Source organism: Triturus cristatus, chromosome 2_2 (genome assembly GCF_964204655.1).
Source record: "Triturus cristatus chromosome 2_2, aTriCri1.1, whole genome shotgun sequence".
Lineage (NCBI taxonomy): Eukaryota > Metazoa > Chordata > Amphibia > Caudata > Salamandridae > Triturus > Triturus cristatus.
In genome coordinates, this window is record NC_140582.1 from 70,507,977 (window position 1) to 70,535,231 (window position 27,255).

A 27,255-nucleotide genomic window follows, 5' to 3' on the forward strand; every position below is an offset into this window, starting at 1 on the left:
TGGACGCTTTTCCTCGGCGTCGGACGGGAGAGGATACTGCCGCGGATGGGGACAGTGGCCGGGATGGGCAAGGCTGATTTCTCGGAGCCGGTCTGACTCGATTTGCCTTTATTTGATTACTTGATTAGTGTGCAGTAAATGCGGAGGGTTGCGGGAGGACGAGGGGAGCACTTTCCTCCCTTAGGGTGCTTTTTGTAGATGTTGGGTTTTGTAGGGTGACAGGCACACTGCAAGTTGGGGGGGCTTTGTAAGCTGCAGCAGGGGTGCAGGGTGGGGGGGATGGTTGGGATTTTGGGGGTGTTGTTGGGGGGTCTGTTTCTGCAAGGCGTAGTGATCATCTTCGGTATTGTCCCATGGTGGCTCTTCGGGGGGGGGGTGGGCCTCTTTGTGTTTGGGGATGGGGGGTAGAGGTTTAAGTGTTATTAGCTGGAATGTCAATGGTTTGGGGGATCGCATTAAGCGCGGGATAGTTTTGCAACACTTGAAACGCTCAATGCCAGATGTTGCCCTACTGCAGGAGACACACCTTATAGGTAACACGTGCTATGCTCTTAATAGGAAGGGATATAAATTCATAGCTCACTCGGGATTCTCCTCCGGGTCTAGGGGTGTGGGCATCCTTATCAGGGCCTCGCTGCCATTTGAGGTGGACTCCACCGTTGTTGACGATAGGGGGAGGTTTGTGGCGGTGGCGGGGAGGTGGGAAGGTAGAACTTTGGTTTTAGTTTCGGTTTATGTCCCTCCAGCCCTGCAGGCCTCCACGTTTGTTGACCTGGGTAGGGCCTTGCTGGACCTCCCGGGGGGTATGTTAGTGGTAGGGGGGGACTTCAATGCTGTCGGCTCTGGGCTGCTGGATAGGCACCCGCCCCGGGACACGGGGGGGGCTCAGAAGTGGCTTCCAGACTTCCTAGACACACTCGGCCTGATAGACTGCTGGAGGCTCCGACACCCCACACAGCGTCAATACACCTTTCACTCCGGGGCGCATGGTAGCCTCTCTAGGATTGACTATCTGCTTACTCTGGCTGTGCACGCCCCTTTGGTTTCTGAGGCCAGGCACATGGCACGTGGCATATCGGATCATTCGCCAGTGTGGGTCAGGTTGGATGTTGGTCGAGAGGGAGGGGGCAGGGTGGCTCCTATTAACCCCTGGTACTTTCGAGATTCCAAGAAGCGCAGCGCACTGGTGAAGACAGTTGATAATTTTTTCAAGGATAATCAGGGGTCCGTGGACTCGGCAGTGTCGCTCTGGGAAGCATTTAAGACCGTTCTGCGAGGGGAGGCCCTCTCACTCGTAGTGGCGGCCAAGCGGCGTAGAGATGGCGAGGTTAAGCAGGTGGAGGAGGAGATCATGGCTTTGGAGGGAGCGCTAGAGGAGGAGGTAACAGCGGCCTCACTGCATGAGCTGAGCTTGAAGCAAGCCGAGTATAAGGACCTCGTGACAAACGCCGCTAGAACCCTCAGTAGGGAGCAGCAGGGCCGCCTGTATGATGTTGGTGACAAGGCCGGGAAGCTCCTAGCTTGGCTGGATAAAAAAGAACGGGTTAATAGAGTAGTGCCGGAGCTGACGGGAGAGGGGGGAGAGGTGATTGTGGAACCTGAGGGGATTGTCCAGTGTTTCTCGGACTATTTCCGTAAGGTTTATACCTCAGTGTCGGATAGGCCGCCCGGGGACTCGCGTGACCTCTTGCGGGATATCGCTCTGCCCTGTCTTTCTGATGTAGATAGAGATGATCTTGATGGAGACTTAACGGTCGATGAGGTGGCGGGAGCTATTCGCGCGCTGCACTCGGGCAAGGCCTCGGGCCCGAATGGCTTGCCGATTGACCTGTATAAATTGTTCCCGGATAGGGTAGCCCCTCACCTGCGCGCCATGTTTGTGGAGGCGCGGGGGAGTGGGACCCTCCCGTTTGAACAGAGGCTGGCAGCAATTGTTGTGATACATAAAGATGGTAAACCCCGAGATAAGTGTGCCTCATATAGGCCCATATCACTCCTCAACGCCGAGCCGAAGATCCTGGCTAAAATCCTGGCGGGCAGATTGGTCAGGGTACTTGGAGACTTGATTCACCCGGACCAATCCGGTTTTATTCCGCATCGCAACACCGCTTTGAACCTTCGGCGCCTTCATGGGGTTATCGCCAGGGCTGGCACGCTGCGAGAACCGGCTATCGTGGCGTCTCTTGATGCCACGATGGCCTTCGATACGGTGGAATGGGAGTATCTGTGGGCTGTGCTAGCCAAGTTCGGCTTTGGCCCTGGTTTTGTGAGCTGGGTGAGGTTGCTGTATGAGGGACCCCTTGCGAGTGTGGTGGTGAATGGCCAGGCATCGAATCCGTTCCGGCTTGGGAGGGGGACTCGGCAGGGCTGCCCTCTGTCGCCTCTGTTGTTCGCCCTCGCCCTTGAGCCTCTGGCGGCGTGGATACGCTGGCACCCGGATATCCGTGGCCTTCGGTGGTCGCCCGAACACGAGGACCGCATTTCGCTGTATGCTGATGATATCTTGTTGTATCTCGCCTCGCCCAAGAACTCACTCATAGTGGTCTGTGACGTTCTTACGTCCTTCGGTAGGAATTCGGGTCTCGTCATCAACTGGAGTAAATCGTATTTATACGTCCTGAGTGGTGAGGTTCCGCCGGTCCCGCGAACTTGTTCGATCCAGATTGCTCAGCAAGGCTTCGTGTATCTGGGGATCTTTATCTCTATGGACCCCGCTTTGCGGTATGAGAGAAACCTCCTTCCCCCCCTGGCGCGCCTGCGGCGGGATGTTGAGGGCTGGCGGAGGCTGCCGCTCTCCCTCGTCGGGCGCGCTGCCTTGTTCAAAATGATGTCCCTTCCTCGGTTCCTCTACGCATTGCAAAATACTCTAGATTGGGTGCCTGCCAAGTATTTTCGGGAGGTCGAAAGCCTCCAACGGACGTTGCTGTGGGATGGGCGGCAGCGGATAGCGATTGCGAAATTGACGCTTCCATGGTATGACGGGGGTATCGCGCTTCCAGACATCCGACGTTATTACTGGGCCACCCAGTTGTCCGCGATTAACCACGGTTTTTATGGCCCGGCCCTCAGCCCTGGTTATGCCATGGACAGATGGTTGTTGCGCGGTGGGAACTATCTTAGGGCGTTGTACTCGCGGTCCCTCGACTCATCCCTCACGGGGCCCACTGGGGTGGCGGTGCGTGTATGGAAGATGGCGACTGACTCTCTGGGCTGGAAGGATAGGCTCACTCTAGCTGCCCCGTTGTTTGAATCTGAAAGGTTGGGTAGGCTTTGGCATACGAAGGGGTTTGATAAATGGGACTTGATCGGCATCTCCAGGGTTGGAGATATGCTGATTAAGGATAGGGTGAAGTCCTTTGAAGAGTTGCAGAAGGAGTATGAGTTGGGGGCGTCTGAGTTTTTCCGATATGTTCAGGTGCGTCATGCCCTGCGGTCAGTCCTTGTGGAGGGTGAGAAGGTGCCTGAGTCCTCTCCTTTGGAGGACCGGATCCTTGATGGCCATATGCCGGAGAGCACGATCTCGCTCATCTACAAGAAGCTGATAAATGTTCGGGCTGATTTGCTACTGGGACTGCGGGACCAGTGGACTAGGGACGGACTCGAGTTGGATGATGAGGACTGGCAGTCTGCTGTTTCCTCTCCTAAGGAGGTTGCGATCCCGTCGCGTCTGAGGCTGGTGCAGCTTAAGATCCTGCATCGAGTGTATGTGACGGGGCCGCGACTGGTCCATATGGGATTCTCTGAAGAAGGCCTATGTAGGAGGGGATGCGGTATGGTGGGTACTTTCCTACATATCATCTGGGAGTGTGGTGTCATCACGGAATTTTGGAGGCGAGTTCATGCGGTGATGGGGGAGGTGACGGGCATTGCTATGCAGCCGGAAGCGCGGTGTTGTCTCCTGAATGTCTGGGGACCCACTGACCAGGATGAGGCACAAACCCAGTGGGTGACCCTGGGTAACATGATTGCTAAGAGGGACATCGCGCGCTTGTGGGGTTCCGGGGGGCCCCCCACGTTAACTGCGTGGAAAGAAAATATGGACTGGAGTATGCTCAGGGAGAAGACAGTATATTGCGCCAGAGGCCGCCCTCGGAAGTGGCATGCCATCTGGGGGCGGTGGAATCAATACAGGGGGGGAATATGTCTTGCCCCTGATCTGGATCCCCCCCGAGGAACAGCTTTCTCCTTGACCTTCTTTCCAGCTCAGTATGCAGATGTGATGTTTAATTGACTTCTTGGGCCTCTGCTTTTCCCCCTTTTTCCTCTTATCATAGTACTGTGATAGTTAGACGACTGGGGTCCGGCTCCCCCTGAGGGGCTATCACCGTGGGCATTCAGTTCTGTTGCCTTGCTGGGGTTTGTTGTGTGTTTGTAATTATTAAAAATGGAACCTTCTCACTGCTCCTTCAATGTACTGTGGACGATTCTCTATACTCTCCTAATGAAGCTGCCGAACCTCCGGGTTGTCGGCTGAATAGCTGTGTCCAGATTTTTGAAGAAATAAAGGTTTAAAAAAAAAAAAAAAAATAATAATAATGTGGAACTGTAAACTGGCTGTCAAAGGGTTTGTGATGTAGGGGGTTGGGTCCCAAGGGCAAAATACACATGAAAGCGTATTGCCCTTGACCCCAAACAATATGTCCCAGGCGTCGGGCTATAGGAACTCCACAACCCTGATTTTAAATGTATGTGGATCTCTACGAAGTTCCAAACTTCACATAATAAATTCTAATTAAAGTAAATGACTATGCCTTGTCCACTATTCTTTGGAAAATATAGAAAAAGCATGCCTGAAGGCCTGAAGGAACTGAGCCCAAAACACATCCATTATGCGCAGCTTCATAGTTTCATTGAAACTCTTTGACCATCAAAAGACTGTTCTTAGTGGTGAGCCTGCACTGCTCCTTACTCACTCACGGATTTTAAAGAGATAATATATCCATTTCAAAGGGACACAAGGATTTCCCCTTTTTTAGGTCTCGCCTGAGCCAGCGCTTTGGCGCTGCTCTGGCGAGAGCTTTAGTAAACGGGGGATTTGGAAGTGCAGACTAGTGCTTTTCAGACCACCAAATACAGTGCATGTGCGCGGGGCGCGCGCACCATTTGTCAGCCTGCCTGATCACTTTCGCTGCCGCTTTGATGTTCTCAGTGAGCCGCGCGGCCACTGAGAACATCAAAGCGGCCGCGAAAGTGCTCACCATTTGCCACCCCCTCCCTTATCCCACTTCCTGCTTGTTAGTCCTTAGGTACAAGGAGGGTCACAACTCTGATACATGAAACTTCAGTATAAAGAAATGCTGGCATTCCCAGAATCCTTCTGTGTTTTCCTGCTTCCATCGGTCTAGAAGGATTTAGCTACAGAAACCACTGTTGGTCTTTGTCCCAGTGTACCAGCATCGTCAAAGAACGTGGAAGTACTGACGTAGATGTTATGGCTGCTTTAGGGCGGAAACAAGTTAATAACTGATATTGGTTTTCCATTGAAACTCTGAGATGGCAGGGTTTCATGGTTAAGTGGACTACCTCTGAGTCTCTACCGTGCTGCTTGAGGTCCCTAACATGTCCATCGGCATCGCATGCAGCGTATTCCTCGGCAGCAGGTCTTGCACAGGCTCACGTGTGATGTTACATTGTAGTGTACGGAACCACAGAAAAACAATTTAATGACAAAAGTCACCATCAATCGGCTTCATCTATGTTCTCATCTAGTCTTGGTGCTTCTTCTTGTTTTCTTTACTAAGTCCTTCGTGTTTATTTTGTGCCACATGGTATTTACTTTTCTTTTCTTCGCCTTTCTTGTCTCGGCACACAATAGTTCCGTATTCTGTTCCCTTTCCCATATGCACGCGCTGGTCGCGCTCTGCCTGTGGTTGTTATATAGCAAACTCATGCCCTGCAGCACTGTTTACTGTCTGCGAGAAACATTCCTTTTCTAATCTATCACACCATCTATTGTGTGTTCTCAATTAGCCACTAAAACACGCTTCTTTTGGTTTCTATACCTCAAGCTGCACCTTTATCCCTCCCTTACAGCTTCAATGACCATTACAAACAGCAAACAGCCAGACTAAAAGGCGCATCTACTAGTTACATTCCCTGTTTTCCACAAAACTTGTGAAACGTTTTAACATCAGTGCCAAAACAATACAACAAATAATCTCACAATGCATTCTATTACTGTAGCAACAGTTATTTTATACTAGTCACAAAGCTAGAATTACCATTTTGTATTACCCTGCACAGCAGCACTAGCCTTATGCTTATACGTTAATGCACCTTTCATTTTGCCTTTAAATACTAATTATTTCATCCACCCTTTGCACAAGCTACACAAGTTTTTCAGCACTTTCCACACTATTTCCCAGGAACATTTATAACACATACTACTCAAAAGACAGTTCGCCCATTGCTTCCATACTCTCCTCACCCTCCCCCCTCCAGCCTAGCCATCCCTGTCCCTCTGCCCCGCACTCAGTCCTGCCACCTAATATCATGTTCTTGCCTCATCGTGACTTTTATTTGCTCCGCACTATGTCCTAACAGTTATTCTCAGATTTATAACTTTGTGCCTGTCCCTCTGCCCCGCACTCTACCCTAACACGTATCCTCATGTTAAAAACTCGCTGTGCTTATCCCTCTGCCTCACACTTTATCCTGCCACCTAATTATATGCACGCATTCCACCTTTGCTTCTGCCTGGTGCCCTGCACTCTATCCTGCCATCTATCCTTGAGTTATTGCCTTACCGTGCCTTTTACTTTGCCCCTTGTACTTTCCTCCTACCTAGACTCATATTCTTGCTTCACCTTGACTTTCACTCTGCCCCGCACTCTGTCCTGTCACTTAGCTTCATGCTTTTCACTCCCTGTGCCTGTCCCTCTGCTCTGCACTATGTCCTCAGAGTTAGCCTCATTTTCTTCAGTCACTGTGCTTGTCCCTCTGCCTTGCACTCTGTCTTGCCACCTACCCATATATTATTGCCTCGCCCTGCCTTTTACTTCGCCCTGCGCTCTGTTCTCCTACCGATACTCATGTTCTTGCTTTGCCCTTCCCTTTCTGCTTGTCCCTCTGCCCTACACTCTCTCCTTCCACCTAAACATATGCACGCGCTCCACCTTTGCCTGCACATGATTGTTCACTCCCTTTTTTTCTTTATTAAGTCCTTCGTGTTTACTTTTTTGCCACATAGTATTTACTTTTCTTTTCTTCGCTTTTCTTGTCTCGACACACAACAGTACCGTATTCTGTTCCCTTTCACCTGCACTCTCTCCTGCCACTGTTTATATGCTATGACAAAAGGTCTAATAAACAATATTGAACAACGACAATTGACCTGCATAAGTTCATGTACTATATACCAACTAACTCAAAACAACACTAATAAACAACACACATATACTAATCCAATAACTCTAACTCAACCTAATGTGAGACCTGTTGCATTGGAAATGCTTGTCTTAGGTTCTAGTGATGTATCCTGTTGAATGGAAAAGGTCAGGCTGGTTGCTGAGCAGTTTGAACTATCAGTCTCTGACATAGGCCTCTGGAGACATTGGGTGTTAAAGGTGTGTTAGACCCCAACTGAAACAACTGTAACATTGTGTTTGCACCTTTAGTCACTGATAAATATTTGACTTTCCTGGTCAGCTGGCTCAGTGGACTCAAGCACCCACTGCAGAGATCAGTGTTCAAAAACGGCAACAAGTTTAAAATCTAGGTCCACTCGGTCTTTCATTACTTGAGGTCAATAATATGAATACAGCTATGTTAGGAAACAATAAATATCTGTTAATCAGCAATACGATACTTGGGATTGAAGGTGTACTTTACAAATAAATATGTTATATTATTTATTTATTCGTGGTCTTCTATAGCACAGAAATATCAGAAAGGTGTAAAGTGCACGTTTCAAGTAACCAAGTAGATACCATGTCAGGGGGAAGAAGAGGGTCATAACATAGAAACAAGTAGGAGGCAAAAATACATAATCAGGTGTTTGGGAAAGAGTTAGTTGAGGTGAACATTGGATCAAATGAGTTTTTAGAAGGTTCCTAAATGTGGAAAAATGAAGTTGAGTTGCAGTCAACAGAGAAGGTGAGTTCCAGAGAATGGAAGCGGCTCCAGATAATCTGTTTAGTACTAGAGAAAGAGTTCAAAGCCAGAGTTTGCAAGAGGAGCTAATTCTTGCTCCGAAGTGAGGAGGGGTCTTGAGATGAGTGGCCTCATGAGCGAGCATTCCACCCTGCAATCTATATTATTTTTCATTTCCTATTTTGAATTTGTGCACATCTGCAGTAAGATTTCCTGTACAATGAGAGAATAGGTATTACCTTACCTTGAAGATTCTTGAAGGTACAAAGACTATAAGTCAGCAGAGAACCTTAAAACTGGAACTCTCAGGAACAAGTAAGGTGCTAGCCAGAATATATACCATTACGTTCAAGGCAGGCTGTGTGAACTTACCCAGAGAGATCAAGGCTCTATGTATTTCATTCATCACATTCTTGTAAAGTTCCTTCTGCCATTCGTGTAACATTTTCCACTCCTCTTCAGAAAAATAGGCAGCAACATCAAAAATTGCAACTGGATCCTGGAAGCAAAAATGAAATTGTAATTGCAATTCTAAATTGTAGATATATATAGAACTAACTACCTCTAATGAGGGGTTGAAGCACACTACCCTTGAACCTAACAGTAGAGTACAATAGCTAATAGATTAATAATATGTTTTATTTCCTTGTGCATAAGTTGTGTTAGGTTTACGCTCTTGATTTTTTGAGTGTTTAGAAGAGTTTTGAGTAGGCATACAAACATTGGAATGGATTCGAAAAGGGGAAGTGGTAACTTGTTTGTGTAAGTAGTAGTCATTTGTGCCTGTTAGTTGGGTGAAATGGCTAAAAAGAAGGGGGACTTTTGGGAAGGATGTTAGGGAGTTCATAATAGTCCGAAAAGTTTGGGATTAGTCAGAGAGAAGAGGGATGGGATAAAGGTTGCAATAGTATTTTTTATTGGTAGTGTTTATTTGCAGCAACTGGAACTTGCCATTGAGGCAAGGCTTTCCCAGACATGAATTATGGTACCGAAGTTGGGTTCCATAGCTTCCCTAAGGCCAAGAACAATATGGAAATGAACATCTGGTGGAAGTTTCACAACCCTATGTATTTGTTAGAAATAGTTCCTCTCCACCGCACAAGTATAAAGTAAGGAATGTCAATCTACTTGGTGTTTGGACCCCAAGACCGAACTGCCCTACGACCCCCTAATTCACACATAAGAATAATCTCACAAAAGAGACGGACTCGATAATCCAGTCCAATTCTCACATCAGTCAATCACCTATTTATCAATCGCATTCTCAAATGTCCATAATGTTGAGGCGTTGTTATCCACCATGAAACGTCCAATAAGGAGACTTAGGTGCCGTTGATACATGATCAATCTTTATTCTGCATTTCTTCTTATTAAGGCTTTGCTGCCAGATGGAAGGCCATTGGGCCTATGAATGCGAATGAAACTCAGGGATTTTCACTGGTTTTAAGAAATATTTGAGAAGAAACCATTTTTTTGACAGTTATTATGAACTAACAGAAGTATTATTATTTCTGATAAATCCCAACCTGTTGGATGGGCAGTCATTGTCTGTTTTTATAGGAAGAAATGAAGACTAAAGATTGATCACGTATTTTTAATCAACGGCATCCAAGACTCCCTACTGGACGTTTCATGGTGGATAACTATGCCTCAACATTATGGACATTTGATAATACGACTTACATAACATAAAATGTATTTATGTAAGAATTGGACTGGATTATCAAGCACTTCTTCTTTATGAAATTAATCTGGCGGAAGAGGCTCCCAATAAGATCTTCAACCGTAATAGAAAATCCAAGAATGGAGATGAAAATTCAGTCGAGTTGGGCCAGGGCACTAATTTCTACCTTACACTGGCTTTTTCAATTGGGCAGGGTCATAGAAAATTGTACGGCAGCTTGGATTTGGATTGAAACACACAACTTAATTTACAGACAATTCTGTTGTTATATACATTTGTGCTCATGGTGGATTGATTCTCCATAGTTAGTGGATGCTTTTTAAGATCGCTCCAATGTTCTGTCAAGGTTCAAAGGGAGGCTAAAGTCAAACGTTTTGAATCTTTAAAAAAAACTGCCGATTTATCCATTATTACTAGGAATACATTATTTAGAAGTAATTTCATGTATTATGATTGCACCCGTTTCTAAATAACTATGAACAGCTGAGTTGCACAATCAAGATTAGGCAGCTGATGGTCGTAGGAGTTAACCATTTGTCTTTCTGTCCGAGGAGGTTGGTCCAAAATAGAGGCTATGAATACGCATTGTAGGTGTGTGGGTCCTATATATTAAATAATTTCAGTATAGTTTATTAGTTTATGAATATTTTCATCTTGTAGCTCCAATTTATTTCCATATTGACCTGTATGTATTTGAAACTGTAAGCAAAAACATTTAATTTATGATGTTATAAATCCGTATGAACATAATAATATTGTATTTTCTTTTATTCTGTTTTGAAAGCTAATATATCTGATGTCACCTTTGAATGAACGGTTAATTACTAAAGTAATCTTAAATATACAGGATTAAGCAGTAGTTAAAAAGCACTGCAGCTACTGTTTGAAAAGTCAAATTGGTATAGTCGCAAAATTGTAGTCTGCCACACATTTAATTGGGTAGTGGATATACTCGAGTGCTGTGTATGTATGGAAGAGAGGCTTTCTTGTGGAATGGGTTGGAAGTTGCATTTCTCCCACTAAGGACGTCTTTCAGAGGGAAATATAATCCCTCTGATCAGATGCCAACTCCCACTCCCACCAAATCTATTCTGGTCTGGGAGGCACTAACAGAGTATCAGAAAGTAAGAATTGAGACACAGACATAGCCCCGTTTGTGGACCTCTCTATCACTGCATAAAAGCAACTGGGGTCTTGTGAGGAGAGGAGGGTCCTCGGTCTCAGTGGAAAATAGAAATTCTGAAATCTCATGTCCCCCTGGCTCACCAATGGGCCTTCTTCTCTACTCTTGCATCGTTTATGGATGCTGGTGTTCCTGCTCAAGGAATACAACTATGTTGCTACCCTAGGGCAGGAATGAGTTCAAGAGACATTTCTGCCATGTTTCTGCCCCCAGGAAAAGGAATATCAGGGTGCAAGAATACCTTCCATTTGACCCTGATCTAAAGCTTTACCGATCAATTATGTGATGTTAATTAGTCAATATATAATTTGTGTTAGTTTCACAACAACCAAAACTTTCAGCCCTAGTACCTGTAAATAGGGCTGGGTGAAATTATATTTCCAATCTGTGGACTGGCTGATGCAAATCCAAAGGAAAAAATGTGAATTTTTCGCCTACCAGCATTGCAAAAATAAAGAAGAGGGCTGATTTTGGTCCTTTGTCCTGTATTTACATTTGCCAGACCTTATCACAGAGACAGGGCACTCATAAGTAGAGGACAGACACTTCTGCAATGCTTTCCCAACTGCAGCATTTTTTTATGCACAGGGGAAGCATATGGTACGGTCTCCAGCCTCAATGAAAATAGGTGGCAATTAAAGCCTGTGAACCGCAGGTGGAGACAGAGGATTTGGTAACTGGGGCCTGATTTAGACTTCAGAGGACGCGTTACCCATTCGCTGTATTAGAGGTGCTTGTATCCAATGGCACTTTTAACCTCTTCAGTGCCCATGACGAGACAGTCTCGTCATGGAGCACGGTTGCGCTGTGCCCATGACGAGACTATCTCGTCATGAACCCCACCCACTAGTGCTAGTGCAACGCCCGGCACAGGAGGGGGAAAGGGCGTGGCACTGAAGGGGTTAATACGGTGGAGAGGAGATTTGTCATATTTGTGACAGATTAAACTGTTCGCTGAACTCTAAATCAGGCCCTAAATCTCTCGTCATTCATTTAATGTAATGCCAAATTCTACTATTCACCCCGATCTTCACAGTGCTTTCATTAACATGCCTCCTGTGGGGCTGGAGACAGTAGTGTGGAATTCATTTCATTGTATCACAATTAATTGTACAAGAAACTTAATACAAAATCTGCCCTGTCTTGGCACATACAAAAAGTCAGATCCAAAAGTACTTGCAAAGATAGGTCTGTCATCCCAACATCAGGCTAAGTGAAAATACCAACTTATGTGAGTAATGAACATCATGAGAAGGAAAAGGATCGGTTTGGGAGATACAAGGAAAACCAGTAGAGTGCTTGGTTATAGCAGTGGTGAATGTATAAACATTATAATGTCTGAACAGGAGTAGCATTAATGATAGTATCAAATGCAGTCGAAAGAAACAATAAACAATGTTAGCAGGGATGACAGTTTGTTTTTATAATACACAGACGTGATGAAGATGGACGTGTGACAAAGTGCAGTTTTCGTGGAGTGCACTGTTTAAAAGCCAGATTGGAAGGGGGTTTATTATGGTATGTGAAGTAACAAATGTGGTAGTGTGAGCAAAAAACTCCAGGTGTTCCAAGATTTCACAGCAAAAGGGGAATTGTGAAACAGGGCAATAGTTTGCAGGGATGGCTAGATCAGTATTGGGCTCTTGAGTAACGAAAGGACAATAGCTGGATTTAAGCACTAAGGGTAAGTACTGGAACTAAAAGAATTTAAGCGAAATCAGGCAGGGTAGGGTATGTAATGAAAGGATAGAGGTTCGATCATTTTGGGGCTGAAAGAGTCAAATGGCTCACCAGAGGGTTGGAACTTCTTAAGCATAGGAATGCTCCGGTTACTTACCGGTAATCTTCATTACTCCGTGTATTGTCTTCCTCGCCACTTGAGTTACAAAGTGAGCTTCAGCTCCACACCAGAACCATCCAAAGCAAAGTAAGCATTCCACGCCTCCCCAACATGGCCGACCACCGTCACCCTTGACCCATGAGAAGGGGAGGGTTGGCCCATCCCACTACCGGTAGAACTACCAAGCCCCAAGAACCAATGAAGCTGATAGAAAAACAGGGAGAGAGGAATGGGAACTCATGTGGCGAGGAAGACAATACTCGGAGTAATGAAGATTAATGGTAAGTAACGAGGGCATTACCTCCTCATAAGTCATTCTCGCACCAGAGTTACAAAGTGAGCCATTACCTAAGCCAAGCGGCTTCATGGAACACACAAGAAACCACTGACAAGTAGAAGATGCAATAGAAAAGATTTAATCCCAAAAATATAAAACAATTGGAAAACAACCAAGAAGAAACACAGAAGATGGAAACATCAAGAGCCGGAAGAACCAGCCCCGAGAACCACCTCAGCAAAACCCCCAGCCGAAGAACCACCCAAAACCACCCTGTAGGGAGGACCAGGTTGCGGCCCTACAGATATCCTCAGTAGACACCCCCTTGAATGAGGCCCAGGAGAAAGACAGGCGCCTGGTAGACCGACCCTGCACCCGGGCAAACACCTCAGAACCCTGAGCACCGTAGGCCAGCAAGATAGCCTACTTGATCCACCTACTCAGGGTGGAGAGAGAAGACTTATGACCTGACTGGACCAAAAGTGACAAACAAGCTGTCAAAGCAGCATAAAGGCGCAGTCCGCTCCAAATACATCAAAGCACAACAGACATCCAACAGCGAGAGGGCAGAATCCACTTCAGACCCCGTGACCGGAGGGAAAGAAGTCAACACCACCTCATGGGAGCGGTTGACAACCGAAGGGACTTTGGACAGGAGTTGAGGATCTGGGCGCAACACAATTACATCTGGCAGGACCCACAAGAATGCAGGAGAACGCAGAAAGGAACCCAGCTTTCCGATCCGACCAGCAGAGACGATGGCCACCAAAAATTCCACCTTCCTGGTAAGGAACTTCAAATCCACAGACCTCAGGGGCTCAAAAGGACCATCCTGAAGGGCCCGTAACACCAATGGAAGATCCCAGGAAGGCGCCAAGCAATTAGCCCTAGGGCGCTGCGAAAAGCAACTCCGAAGCAAACGGGCCACCAAAGGATCCAAATCGAGCACCCTCAAGGGATCCACAGGCACAGGGTCAAAACCCTCTGAAACACACCACTGAGAAAAATACCCCCAATAGCGAGAATATGAAAGAAGAGCAGCCGGGCGGCGGGAGTCCTGAAGCAACTCCACCACCTCCAGGGAGGAACTCTGAGGAAGCAGGCTGATCCTTTCAAGAGCCAGGCCTGAAGATGAAACCGATGCAACACCTCCACCGGAAGTGGAGGGCCCCTCAACGGGTATGGAAGATCCGGAATTGCCCAGCACTCCCGGGCGGCCATCTCCCTCAGTAGAGGAAACCAAGGGCGACGAACCCAGCCGAGTACCATTAACAGAACAAAAGCACTGTCCAGGCGAATCTTGCGCAAAACCCACACAATCAAGGGAATCAGGGGAAAGGTATAAAGCTAGGGAGTCCGGCCAACAGAACGATAATGCATCCAGCTGCCACGCCCTTGATCACAGGGAGAGTGAGCAGAAGCGAGGCAGGTGAGCATTGAACTTGTCCACTAACAAATCCACCAACAGGCACCCAAACTGGTCCTGCAGCAGACGGAACACAGCCACCCTCAGGAAGATGGAAGCCATCTGAGGAAAGGTCATGCTCAGGCGATCCGCCCGCAATGTCCTTCCCCGGGGAGATAAACTGCCCTGAGGCACAAGACCGTTGTCTCCGCCCAAGACAGGATCTCCTGAGCCAAAGGGAGCAGACCCTGCAACCTCCCTGATGATTGTGGTAGGCCATCACCACCTGATTGTCCGTACGGATCAGAACATGATGTCCCCGGAGGACTGGGACAAACTCCAGACAAGCCAGATGGACGGTCTTCATTTCCCGGAAGTTGGACGAGCATCCCACCTGCAGGGGATCCCACTTACCCTGCACAGATCTGGAATCCAATTTCGCCCCTCAGCCCAGGAGGCTGCCATCGGTCGTAACCACCCAAGAAGGGGACACCAGAAACAGAAAACCCTTGGAGAGATGGGACTCCACCAACCACCAACCCAGATCAGAACGAATAAGCGGGGACACAACCAGCGGGAGATCGTAATCTGCCCAACAGGGCGCCTACCCGGACAAAAGATGGTTCACCAATGGGTACAGATGGAGGCGTGCCCAGGTAAGCACATTGATAGTCGCGGACATCAACCCCTGCACCCTCAACCACTGATAGACAGGGGCATAATCCAAAGACAGGAGACAACCCAGGTCCCTCCATAAGGTAGCCTTCCACTCCGCAGGCAAGAAAACCATCCCCCTGACCATGTCCAGGTGACCCCCGATGAACACCAAGTCCTGGGTAGGGTCCAGATGGGACTTCTTGTGGTTGATCAGGAATCCATGAATGGCCAGGACCTAGCAGACCCTCTGGACGGGAAGAGTCCCCTTAGAAAAAGAAGAGGCAGCTATCAGCCAGTCATCAATGTACGGGAATACCCTAATCCCTTCCCTGTGGAGGATCCTAACCAAAGGGGCCAAAATCTTGGGGCAGAAGACAAACCAAAGGGGGAGTACCTGGAACTGGAAATGCTTGCCCCCAACGCAAAACCGGAAATGCTTGCCCCAACGCAAAACCTGAGGAAACGCTGAGAAGACGGGTTGATGGGCACATGGAGGCAGGCATCCAGGAGATCCAAGGAAGCCACCACTTCCCCCTGAATCAGTAATGGAAGGATTTCCTGCAAAAAGAGCATAATAAATTTAACATGGGGGATGAAAGAATTCACCCTCTTCAAATCCAACACTGGACGGCAGTCCCCAGAAAACTTTCTCAAAAGCAACAGGATGTAATAAACACCAAGACCCCTTTGACAAGCCGGAACTGGATGAATGGCCCGTTTCATGAGAAGATCTTGAACGCCTGCAAACAGTGCCTCCCTTTTTCACGTGGTGAAGTCAGGGGAGTAATAACGAAAGTGTCCTGAGGGAGGGAGTCGAGAACAATCGAGTAGACTTCCCACACAATCCACAGAGTCCATTGATCCAACCCTGAGCCCTCCCAGGATGCAGTGAAAGTCAACAGTGCCCCCCCCAACGGAGCCCCAACAGCCGAGACCAGAGGATAGTCAGGATTTAGACGCAGGGGTAGAAGCAGCCTGCCCTGGCCGCGATCCCCCGACCTCAAAAGGGCATGCCCCACCTAGGAGTAGAAGTAGGAGCAAAAGCCCTCTCTGGACCAAAGAAACGGCCACAAGAAGGACAGACCGGTGCCAATAGCTTCCTGTCCTCCGCGGATTTCTTTACCATATCCTCCAGAGAAGAACCAAACCGTTTTGTCCCCAAAAAAGGGATGTTCATAAGCAGGGCCTTCTAGGCAACATCCGCCTTCCAGTGATGCAGCCACACCTGGCGACGAGCCTGAATAGCCGCACCCCCAGCCGTGGCGGCGGCACCAAAGGTGTCGAAGGAGATATCAGACAACAGCCTTGTCTGCTGCTCCATGACCGCCAGAGTAGGCAGGACATCAGCCACTTGTTCCAACAATTCAGACAAAGATCGAAAATCTTTCAACAGAGACTGGACAGAATAAGACAAATAGGTGGAAGCCCTAATGGAGAAGTTAGCGGTTGCACAGGAACGCTTAGCTGCAGTCTCAATTCTCTTATCGCCAGGATCCGAGGGAGAAGCATCCTCCGAAATGATGGACCCTTGAGACGCCAGTCCTGCCATAAGAGACAGAAAATCCTAAGCGAAATCCTGAATGGCGTAGCGCTTAGAGAGGTAATGTGGGAAAGCCTGCTTGTCCACCTCCGGCCACTCAATGTCGACCACCCTTTTGACAGAAGGATGCAAGGGCAAGGACTCGGACTCCTTTTGCTGATATTGCATGAAGAAGTCCTCCGTCAGCTCCTCGACTGGAGGAACAGACAAGCCCATGTCATCCTAGATGTGCTGAAGGACCTCCCTCAAATCTTGGCCCTGCACATATCGTCCCCCGAGATCCTCCTCTTCACCCTCACCTTCAATGCAGGGGGTGGGGGAGGACCCAGTCGCTGTCATTTTTGGGAAGAGGGGCCCTCACGCTCTTTAAAGACTACCGTCACCGCAGCCTGAATCATGGACTGTATAGTCCGAAGAGACAGGAAATCAGCTGAAGGCTGCGAGCTGGGCGCTGCCACCACCAGAGGATCCTCACCAGGCTCCATTGCCGGGACACCACATAAAAAAACAGCAGGGTAACAGACCCACTCAAGAGCCACTAGGTAGCCTGCAGAGAACTGCACCATCCACCAATATGTACTCTACTCTGTCGTGAAGAAGAGTGAAGCAGCGAACCCCAACCGACAGCACACGTTGCAGGCAGCCCAATTAAGCGGGAAGCTGATTGTGTGAGAATCCGCCCCACTGGAGACAGGATAGGCCTGGAGAAACGGGAGGTTGTAAAGACCCCAGACTCCCTACCGTTGTATTCAGTATAAGAAATGCAAGTTAGAGTGGCTCACTGCCCCAGAGGGAAGAGCAGTCGAGCGCAGGAGGCATGAGCCGCCCTTTTTCGAAATGCGGCTCGGAGAAAAGCATTCTGCCAGCTTACATCTCAGCCGCCAGAGCCGAGACGTGAGCCTACAAGGTAAGCCCGCTGCTCCGGGGCTGCCGCCTGATAGGCGGCTCAGAGGGCCAGCTCATGTATCAGCAGGAGCCAGCACGATCCGACAAGCCACCCGCAGAGGTCAGAATCAGATGCACGCCCGCGTCTTCGCATGAGCTGAGATGCGAGGACAACAAGGTTAGCCCGATGTGCAGGGGCTTGTCACGGGCATACCTGGCGCTTGCGTCTCAGCTGGAGCCAAGACGCGAGTCGAACTAAGAAAAAAAACGCCTGGGCTGCACGATGAGCCTGTCAGTTGCTAAAGCCCCCTCATGCAGGGCGTTACGGCCACAGCGCCCCCACACCCCCAAGGCTCACTAGAGCAGAGCCTAGACCACATATGAGGGAGGATGGGGGACCCCAGGAAATGAGCCCGCACGTGCAGGGCCTCTAGCCCAGAGTCGTGGGTCCTGCTAGAGCAGGACCTAGACTTACCTGACACGCGCACTTGGCAAGTCCAACGCAGAACAAACAAGCATTTGCAATGAAATAGGTCTCGCATTTGTGAGAGTTAGAGCTATTAGCGTTGTAAATGGCAATGTCTTTTACCCATGTGTATACGTAATTGGCAATGAAACATGTTGACCTTCTTGGAAAAAGTTTGCAACATGCAGTGCTTTTAACCTGAGTAAGCTCACATTTGCAAATAAAGAGGCCAACCTAACAGTGAGTCTTAACTCGATTTTAATTGCATGGAACACACTGTTCTCTGCATATCATGGGGTTTATGTTTTGGGACAGTTTATTCTTTTTTCTGCTCTTCTTGTCTCTCTATTGGACACTATTTTCTTTGTTTCCATGAGTGGGCAACCGATGATGATATACGTGGGCATACTGGCGAGAACCTGCTGGTAGGCTCCCTGGTGTTGCATACGTGAGGTGCCCTCTCACTCTTTCACTTATTTTTCAGTAAGTGTTCTTCACTCACATGCTGTGGGGGAGGATATGCATGGTTGGGCGGCTTGACTGACAGCGGTTCTTCATTTTTTATAAAAATATTAATTTGAGAGTTCTGGGACTGCGGGAAATTGGACAGGGTGCCAGAGAGTGGGTAGAAAAATGGATTCCGACGTTAGAAGCAGCTCCTAAGAGTGACTTTGAAGAAACTCTCTCATAGCCAGGTCTTTATTGTATTTATTATTTGTGAGAGGAGGGTGGCCTGGTGATTTCCCTCTATAGCTCCTTGTAGTGAATAGGGATTAGACTATTACAAGCATTCTTCCCTTTAACTTTTATTTGATGAATGTAATGCCCTGAATGGCCATGGGTATGCCCAGGCATGGGTTCCATGCTCATCCAAGCTATATAACTCACTGACTAGGCCTAACCAGACCCCAACCAGTCTGGGTTGCTTGTGTTCCCTTCTGGAGGGGGTGTCATCTAGCAGTTCAGGGTGAGTTGTTCCTAAGCCCATGTCATCCTAGATGTGCTGAAGGACCTCCCTCAAATCTTGGCCCTGCACATATCGTCCCCCGAGATCCTCCTCTTCACCCTCACCTTCAATGCAGGGGGTGGGGGAGGACCCAGTCGCTGTCATTTTTGGGAAGAGGGGCCCTCACGCTCTTTAAAGACTACCGTCACCGCAGCCTGAATCATGGACTGTATAGTCCGAAGAGACAGGAAATCAGCTGAAGGCTGCGAGCTGGGCGCTGCCACCACCAGAGGATCCTCACCAGGCTCCATTGCCGGGACACCACATAAAAAAAACAGCAGGGTAACAGACCCACTCAAGAGCCACTAGGTAGCCTGCAGAGAACTGCACCATCCACCAATATGTACTCTACTCTGTCGTGAAGAAGAGTGAAGCAGCGAACCCCAACCGACAGCACACGTTGCAGGCAGCCCAATTAAGCGCGAAGCTGATTGTGTGAGAATCCGCCCCACTGGAGACAGGATAGGCCTGGAGAAACGGGAGGTTGTAAAGACCCCAGACTCCCTACCGTTGTATTCAGTATAAGAAATGCAAGTTAGAGTGGCTCACTGCCCCAGAGGGAAGAGCAGTCGAGCGCAGGAGGCATGAGCCGCCCTTTTTCGAAATGCGGCTCGGAGAAAAGCATTCTGCCAGCTTACATCTCAGCCGCCAGAGCCGAGACGTGAGCCTACAAGGTAAGCCCGCTGCTCCGGGGCTGCCGCCTGATAGGCGGCTCAGAGGGCCAGCTCATGTATCAGCAGGAGCCAGCACGATCCGACAAGCCACCCGCAGAGGTCAGAATCAGATGCACGCCCGCGTCTTCGCATGAGCTGAGATGCGAGGACAACAAGGTTAGCCCGATGTGCAGGGGCTTGTCACGGGCATACCTGGCGCTTGCGTCTCAGCTGGAGCCAAGACGCGAGTCGAACTAAGAAAAAAAACGCCTGGGCTGCACGATGAGCCTGTCAGTTGCTAAAGCCCCCTCATGCAGGGCGTTACGGCCACAGCGCCCCCACACCCCCAAGGCTCACTAGAGCAGAGCCTAGACCACATATGAGGGAGGATGGGGGACCCCAGGAAATGAGCCCGCACGTGCAGGGCCTCTAGCCCAGAGTCGTGGGTCCTGCTAGAGCAGGACCTAGACTTACCTGACACGCGCACTTGGCAAGTCCAACGCAGAACAAACAAGCATTTGCAATGCAATAGGTCTCGCATTTGTGAGAGTTAGAGCTATTAGCGTTGTAAATGGCAATGTCTTTTACCCATGTGTATACGTAATTGGCAATGAAACATGTTGACCTTCTTGGAAAAAGTTTGCAACATGCAGTGCTTTTAACCTGAGTAAGCTCACATTTGCAAATAAAGAGGCCAACCTAACAGTGAGTCTTAACTCGATTTTAATTGCATGGAACACACTGTTCTCTGCATATCACGGGGTTTATGTTTTGGGACAGTTTATTCTTTTTTCTGCTCTTCTTGTCTCTCTATTGGACACTATTTTCTTTGTTTCCATGAGTGGGCAACCGATGATGATATACGTGGGCATACTGGCGAGAACCTGCTGGTAGGCTCCCTGGTGTTGCATACGTGAGGTGCCCTCTCACTCTTTCACTTATTTTTCAGTAAGTGTTCTTCACTCACATGCTGTGGGGGAGGATATGCATGGTTGGGCGGCTTGACTGACAGCGGTTCTTCATTTTTTATAAAAATATTAATTTGAGAGTTCTGGGACTGCGGGAAATTGGACAGGGTGCCAGAGAGTGGGTAGAAAAATGGATTCCGACGTTAGAAGCAGCTCCTAAGAGTGACATTGAAGAAACTCTCTCATAGCCAGGTCTTTATTGTATTTATTATTTGTGAGAGGAGGGTGGCCTGGTGATTTCCCTCTATAGCTCCTTGTAGTGAATAGGGATTAGACTATTACAAGCATTCTTCCCTTTAACTTTTATTTGATGAATGTAATGCCCTGAATGGCCATGGGTATGCCCAGGCATGGGTTCCATGCTCATCCAAGCTATATAACTCACTGACTAGGCCTAACCAGACCCCAACCAGTCTGGGTTGCTTGTGTTCGCTTCTGGAGGGGGTGTCATCTAGCAGTTCAGGGTGAGTTGTTCCTAAGAAGATCAGGGGTATTACTGATTTGTATAAGGCGGACCTTTCTCTAGATTGACACAGTGGCTGAAAAACAATGAGATGGAATGCTAACCGAGCGATTGCCAGTTGTTAGACTCTTTGCAAGCAAACCTCCCATCACATTTTATGTGACTGATGGTAATGCCCTAATTGGCAGAGGGTATGCCTAGGCAAGGATCCCTTCCTCACAATGCAGTAGGAGCCAAACAATGCTTCACTGACGAGGCCTAACAAGGCAGAAACTGGTCTGGGATTGCTAGTGTTAACTTCTTGAGAGGGCCTCACCTAACAGTTCGGAAGGAATGGGGTTTAGGAGAAGCAGGCTCAGTACTGATTAGCATAAGGAGGGGTCTTTATCTAGAGTGGGTCTGTGGATGAAAAACATTGGGTTACAATGCTACCCCAAGCAGTTGTCAGTGGTTATGCTATTTGCAAGCATTCCTCCCATCACCTTTTGTGTGACAGACAATAACTTCTCTATTAAGCTGAGGAAACTGTCATTAGTTCCTCTGTGGTGTATATAACAAAGTGCAAAACTGGTGCAGTGCACTTTTGCACTGCAATTTTATTATCCATCTGACACAACTACACTGGTAGATCATTGACAGCACTGTGTTTTACACCTCTGTCGATCTTCTGTGTAAAAAAGCCCTGCATTGGTTTTGCTACATGTAGTTTGGTCTGTTACTGCCACCACACAATTCAAAGATTGATATCAGCTACATTTGTTTGGTGTGACAAGATGATGAATGTGTCTCAAGATTATGAATTCCTGTCTAGATATTGTCTTTTTCTTTTACCGGACTCACACACATAAACATTACATCTTTGTACCACTTAGCCCTCGAACTCGTCACAATCATCGATAACAATCTCATCCAATCCCACTGTGTGTACAGTTCTTGGATCATAGTAGGGCACGCTAATGGTACCCTCTCATCTGGGGAAAGCTAAGCTGATAGTACTAACCTATCCATCTGTGCCAACATAACTCCCTTCTGCTGATCTCCTCCACAGTGCTACAATGAGACCCGCAAAAACCTATCTTCCCCTAGCCCCTTATCACCCCTAGCAGCTCTGCTGCACCACTCCCAGCTGGATAGGAACAGCAACTCCAAACTGCATTCCTTAATGATTCAATGCTCCTTATTCAGGCAGCAGTTGTACATTTAGAAGTTCTTCTCTTTATTGAGCTTTAGAATGATGCATAACTGAGCAGCGGCATAGGCGCAGATAAAAAAAAGATTCCCTCTTAGAAACACCGTCCTGCCACATGGTTTGAAATGTTTGAACCAAGGCGAGCTGGGACTTCATCATGAGTCATCTTGTCAATCATTGTCAGTCATTCAAGGTCAATTTTGGCCTCAAAGTAAAAGACTCCGGAAAGTTTAGTTCATCCAGTTTTGTTTAAGCAATTCAACAACAATTTTGAAAATTTAATTTTGGATCTTTTGCAGTCAATTTCATACTATTTCCGGCTCATTTGTAATGTAGGTGCCACTATAGCCCTGGTAACTGTCACTCACTGTACCTGCTTGCAAGAGGAATGTCTGTGTGCCTTCAAAGAGGAGGCTGGTTTGCCGCCTGAACAGTGAAGGTGGGAAGACTGCTTGAAGCAGCTTGTCTGCCTTTAAACTGATGCACTTCCCCCAGGACAGGCGTAAGTTCGCAGCTGTACTTTAGACCGCGGATTTACTGTAACAGAGCACGTTGTCCCAGTCTGCACTCGGCGCAGGCATTTAAAGGAGTACGGTGGTGAAAACAGGGACAGTTGTCCCGATTTATAATGTGGGTCCTAACATCTCTAAACCATACCTACCCAAAAATCAAAACCTCTTCTCTCCACAATGATGGCAAGCATGATCATATGCATAACTATATGTCACTCTTCTTCATTCCACTCCAAGCTTACGTACAGCTAAGCAACTGCAGGAACACTACAGAAAGAATTGTCTACCCATCACTCACATTTACAACTCACACTCTTCCAAAAAGATACAGCAATAATCAGAATACATGGGAGACTGTAATTCTTGTATAAAAGCAACGCCCTTATTTATTTAATGTCAAGTTATGACATCTGTAGTCACCTGTAATAAGAAAACTATGTAGCTATCTAACTGTTATAACTTATTATAGTAGAGTTGTGACATTATAAGGTCGGCTGCCAGGAGGACTGACTTTTATTATTTTGATGTGTTTATCTAAAATGAACACTGGTGAGCAGAAATGAGACATTCATGGCAACAGGTTTATTTTCTGCCATGCTATAAGTAAGTTAAGAAAAGATAAAATATCTAAATGTTTCTACATCTGAGCTTCAACATTTTTTCCTTATAAAGTGATTCTAATATCTTTTTGCAACAAAATACTAGCTGCTTTTTGATGTGTTTAATTGTTTACTACAGAATCTGCTTTTGTTTTTCTTGCTTCCAACCATTCTATCTTTTTTATATGAAAGAGCAAGACACCAAGGATCTAAGTGGTTTGCGGGAAGGGTGGTAGTGTGCTCATATATTATAAGGAACAGACTACTATGTTGTATATTAAAAGAATACTGTAAGTCATCTCAGAGTTCCATGACTTTACAAAGAAACTTAGCTTTGTTCTTCTATATGGCCATGGAATGCCTCAGTGACTTGCAATATACAATATGAGCAGTGCTTTAAATGGGCCGGTACTCACCGGTACTGAGTACCGGCACTTCTTATTTTTATCACCCTGAGTACCGGCACTTCTCTACGGCTGTGGAGAGTACCTGTACTCATGGAGGGTAGAGGCATTGGCCTCTAGTGTTGGTAGCCTGTCTCTTTGTTCAGCCAAATCACTTTTAAAGCCCTGAGCTGAGCCCCTGCTGAACTATTCAGCGTGGGCTTATTTGCATGATATCCCAGTGTTCGCTGCCATGCTGTGTTGCAAGGAATCGAGGCAGCCCAGTGACAGCACAAAGAGAAAAGCCATAAGAGGTAAAAGGGCTTTAGTCTCACCTGATTCTTTTGTGTGAGTGTCTGCTTATGGGGGTCTGTTTGCCTGCTTGTGTGTGCGTGTTTTTGTGAGAAATATTACAAAATGAGGAAAGGTTAAAATATCACTGTTTGACTTTCATTTTGTATAAGGAATTAACCTGATTTGTTTATAAAAAGACATTTCTCGTGTGTATTGCCGATAAACTTCGCATGTCTGGCATTAAGCCCCGCCCCTAGCCCCGCCCACTCGCCACATTTAAATGAGTACCTACACTATTTTTTTCCCATTTAAAGCACTGAGTATGAAATGCTTTAGCCCATACGTAACGATCAAGCATCCCCTACAACTTCCTCGTCGCTCCAAAAGCTGCTTACATGGAGTTACAACTGACTAAGACACAGAAACACTGAACAGCTCACACTGAAATCCAAACTCCAAGCGTGCTACCCGTCTGCAAATGCGTGTCGGTTGTTGGTTATATGACTGCAATTACAATTCAAGTACAATCGGTTTCACTAGTCACTTACTAACAGAGCACATCTCACCTTTTCTGAATCCTGTTGTGTCATTTCTTTTTCGATTTCAGGCTGCCAACTGGACTGAAAAATACCAAACACCTATCAACGTGTCCCTGCTCGACAACAGGCTCGAGAGAGTCAATCGAGCTTTCCGTTACTAGGAGAAGTCTATAAGTCATACGGCTCAGAAGCTATGCTGTACAGATGCTTGGAAACTGTACACACATGCGCAAATAGGAAGTATCCAACAGGAGCGCAGGGTCAAAGGGCGTATTTCGTATTCTTGTTTAAGCACGCTCGGAGGATGAACACAACTTCCGCGCCTGCGCTGAGCCTAATAGAACTCGATAAATCACACAGCTTATAAATGATGCTGTACTGCTGCTCGATAGCTGTATGCGCATGCGCATTAATGAAGCGTCCAATACCAGCGCAGGGTCAAAGGGTGTTTCTGTTACCATTATTGAAGCACGCTCGAAGGATGAACACTGCTTCCACGTCTGCGCTGCTTGCCGCTGCCCGTGCCCGCTGGCTGAGCCGGGCGGGGACACAGGGGTGACGGCTAAGAACCGAACGTAGTCCTGTGGAGTGGTTTACTGGAATACCACGCCATGTTGCACAATATCAGATTCTACTGTGTGTTTATTATGGGCGATTAGGTAATTAGCCTAAAATCACAGGCTACTGTGCCGACGTCCCAAGTCTAGCCTGGTTCCCTAGTTTTAGAGTTGGAAGCAAGCTCATATATTCCTCGTTTCAAATAGACGGGAACTTTGCGTCTACCCCAGGGCTTTAAGTGGGCAAAAAACTGTGGGTGCTCTTAAAGGAGTGTGGCCTATCCAAGTAGGGACGTGGTCTAAATAAAGATATGTATGGCCGGTGCTCAGACCCGGCCCACTTAAAGCCCTGTTCTTACTGTGTGCCCTCTAACTTTTCGCTAAAAAGAATTTTATGCATTCATTTGATATAAATGACTAGCACATTTTACTCTGGCCACATCCCTGACTTTAAACATATCTTCACTTTAAGTGTCCTCCAGATGGTTGGTGGAAGCATGTCGCAGAAAGAAAGCACACACCAGAAATGGGTATCGATTTCATTTATACCAACCAGCATAACTCCTCAAAATTATTATGTTTTAAGTCATTCAGTGAAATCCCCCAGGTTGAAGAAACTGACGAGTACAAAATCTGCTCGTCTATTAAACTGACTGACCTGCCTGTTGAGCAGTGCAGAGTGTGGGGCATTTCAAGGGTGTTCTTGCGTTTAAAGAGAGGGCTGGTTATTACTAAAATGTGTTCGGAACTATAATCTTCCACCGTCATGTGGTAGCGACCATGGCATGCATGGGGATTTTTTTCTGATCTCATGGGCCACTCTTTCTGCCAATGATATCACAGTAAGTCATGGTAACGACTCCTATATCTAAGCAGCTTTCGCTGTTATCCTGCTAATGAGCTAACCTGACTGCATGCTGTGCCAATTGTATGAATGATGAATCTTTTGTGTTTAGGTGCCTGATCGCAGAGTATTGTTCTTGGAAATCAATGGGCTTTCTTTATGTTATTTCCTTGCACCTGCTCTGTTTTTGAAAGTGTTGTCTGCAAAGAGCAAAGTGTGGATTTTGCTTTGCCATTTCGTTCTTCTTTCCCATCTTCAACACTTCAGATTGTCCTTAGAGCTGGCTGACTGGTGTGTAAAAAAAAAAAAGTAAAGTGTTGACTGGTAACACAAAGGGATAGCATGCTACGCCGTTTTTCTAAAACACGACAATAGTAGTGTTTACAGAAACATAAACCCCGCAGAAATATCAATTGAGGGTGTTAATAAGTGCGATAAAGAATCAAGGGACAGTGTAAGAACCGAAGGGAACAAAACAGGTGTGGAAACATCGAGAAGCAAAGGAAACAAAACAAATCCGAGGGCTAAAAGAGAATCAAAGAACAGAAAAAGACTTGGATAACAACCGATTCTAAGGGCAGAAAAATAAATGAATAGGAAAAGAATCTAAGGTGACAATGACGGAAGATTAAAATAAGAGAAAAGTAAAAAAAAAGAATGGAAAGAACAAACAAAAACTGGAGAGAAAGTCGTTCAAAGGTGATAGAAAGAACTGGACAAAAAATTAATCGAAGAAGAAATAAATCAAAGGAGAAAAGAAAGTAAAATTAAAGAATCAAAAAGGTGAAAAGAAACCCAAACCTTGCTTGGTAAAAGAATGAAAAGAGGGAGAAAAATAATTAAATACGCCAGAGAAGTGGTTATGAACAAGTTATACTGCGAGAGTAGCAGAGCACATTGTTTACAGCTTAAGGTGAAGGCAAAGATTTGATTCATTACTCCTCCTTCACCCAAGAGACTTCCGTCTATTTGAGACAGCAGTAAAAACCATGAGAAAATAAGTGTGCATGAGAATCCAAACTCTGAACAAGGAGGGGTGGAAAACAACAAAGCCTCGTTAACATATATATGGTCTTTTAAAGACCTGTAAAGTACTCGGGCGCGGCTGTGTGTGTGCCCGGGAAGCTGTCTCTGCCTGTGCTGCCACACACGATGGGGGGGGGGGCCCTTTCCGTCCAATGGGTGTTGCGCGCCTGATCTACAGCATGCACAAAGGTCAG

At 47.1% G+C, this 27,255-nt stretch overlaps 1 pseudogene across 1 annotated transcript in view; it reads right to left on the minus strand.

Moving 5' to 3' along the window:
• The window catches only part of LOC146861868 (uncharacterized), a 171,188-nt pseudogene extending 146,368 nt beyond the window's left edge, over positions 1–24,820 (minus strand). The window contains exons 1-2 of the transcript XR_014978068.1: positions 24,662–24,820; positions 8,464–8,590 (exon numbers count right to left, since the gene is read on the minus strand). The product of XR_014978068.1 is annotated as an uncharacterized LOC146861868 (transcript). The remainder of the gene's footprint in view (positions 1–8,463; positions 8,591–24,661) is intronic.
• Positions 24,821–27,255: the final 2,435 nt, after the last annotated feature.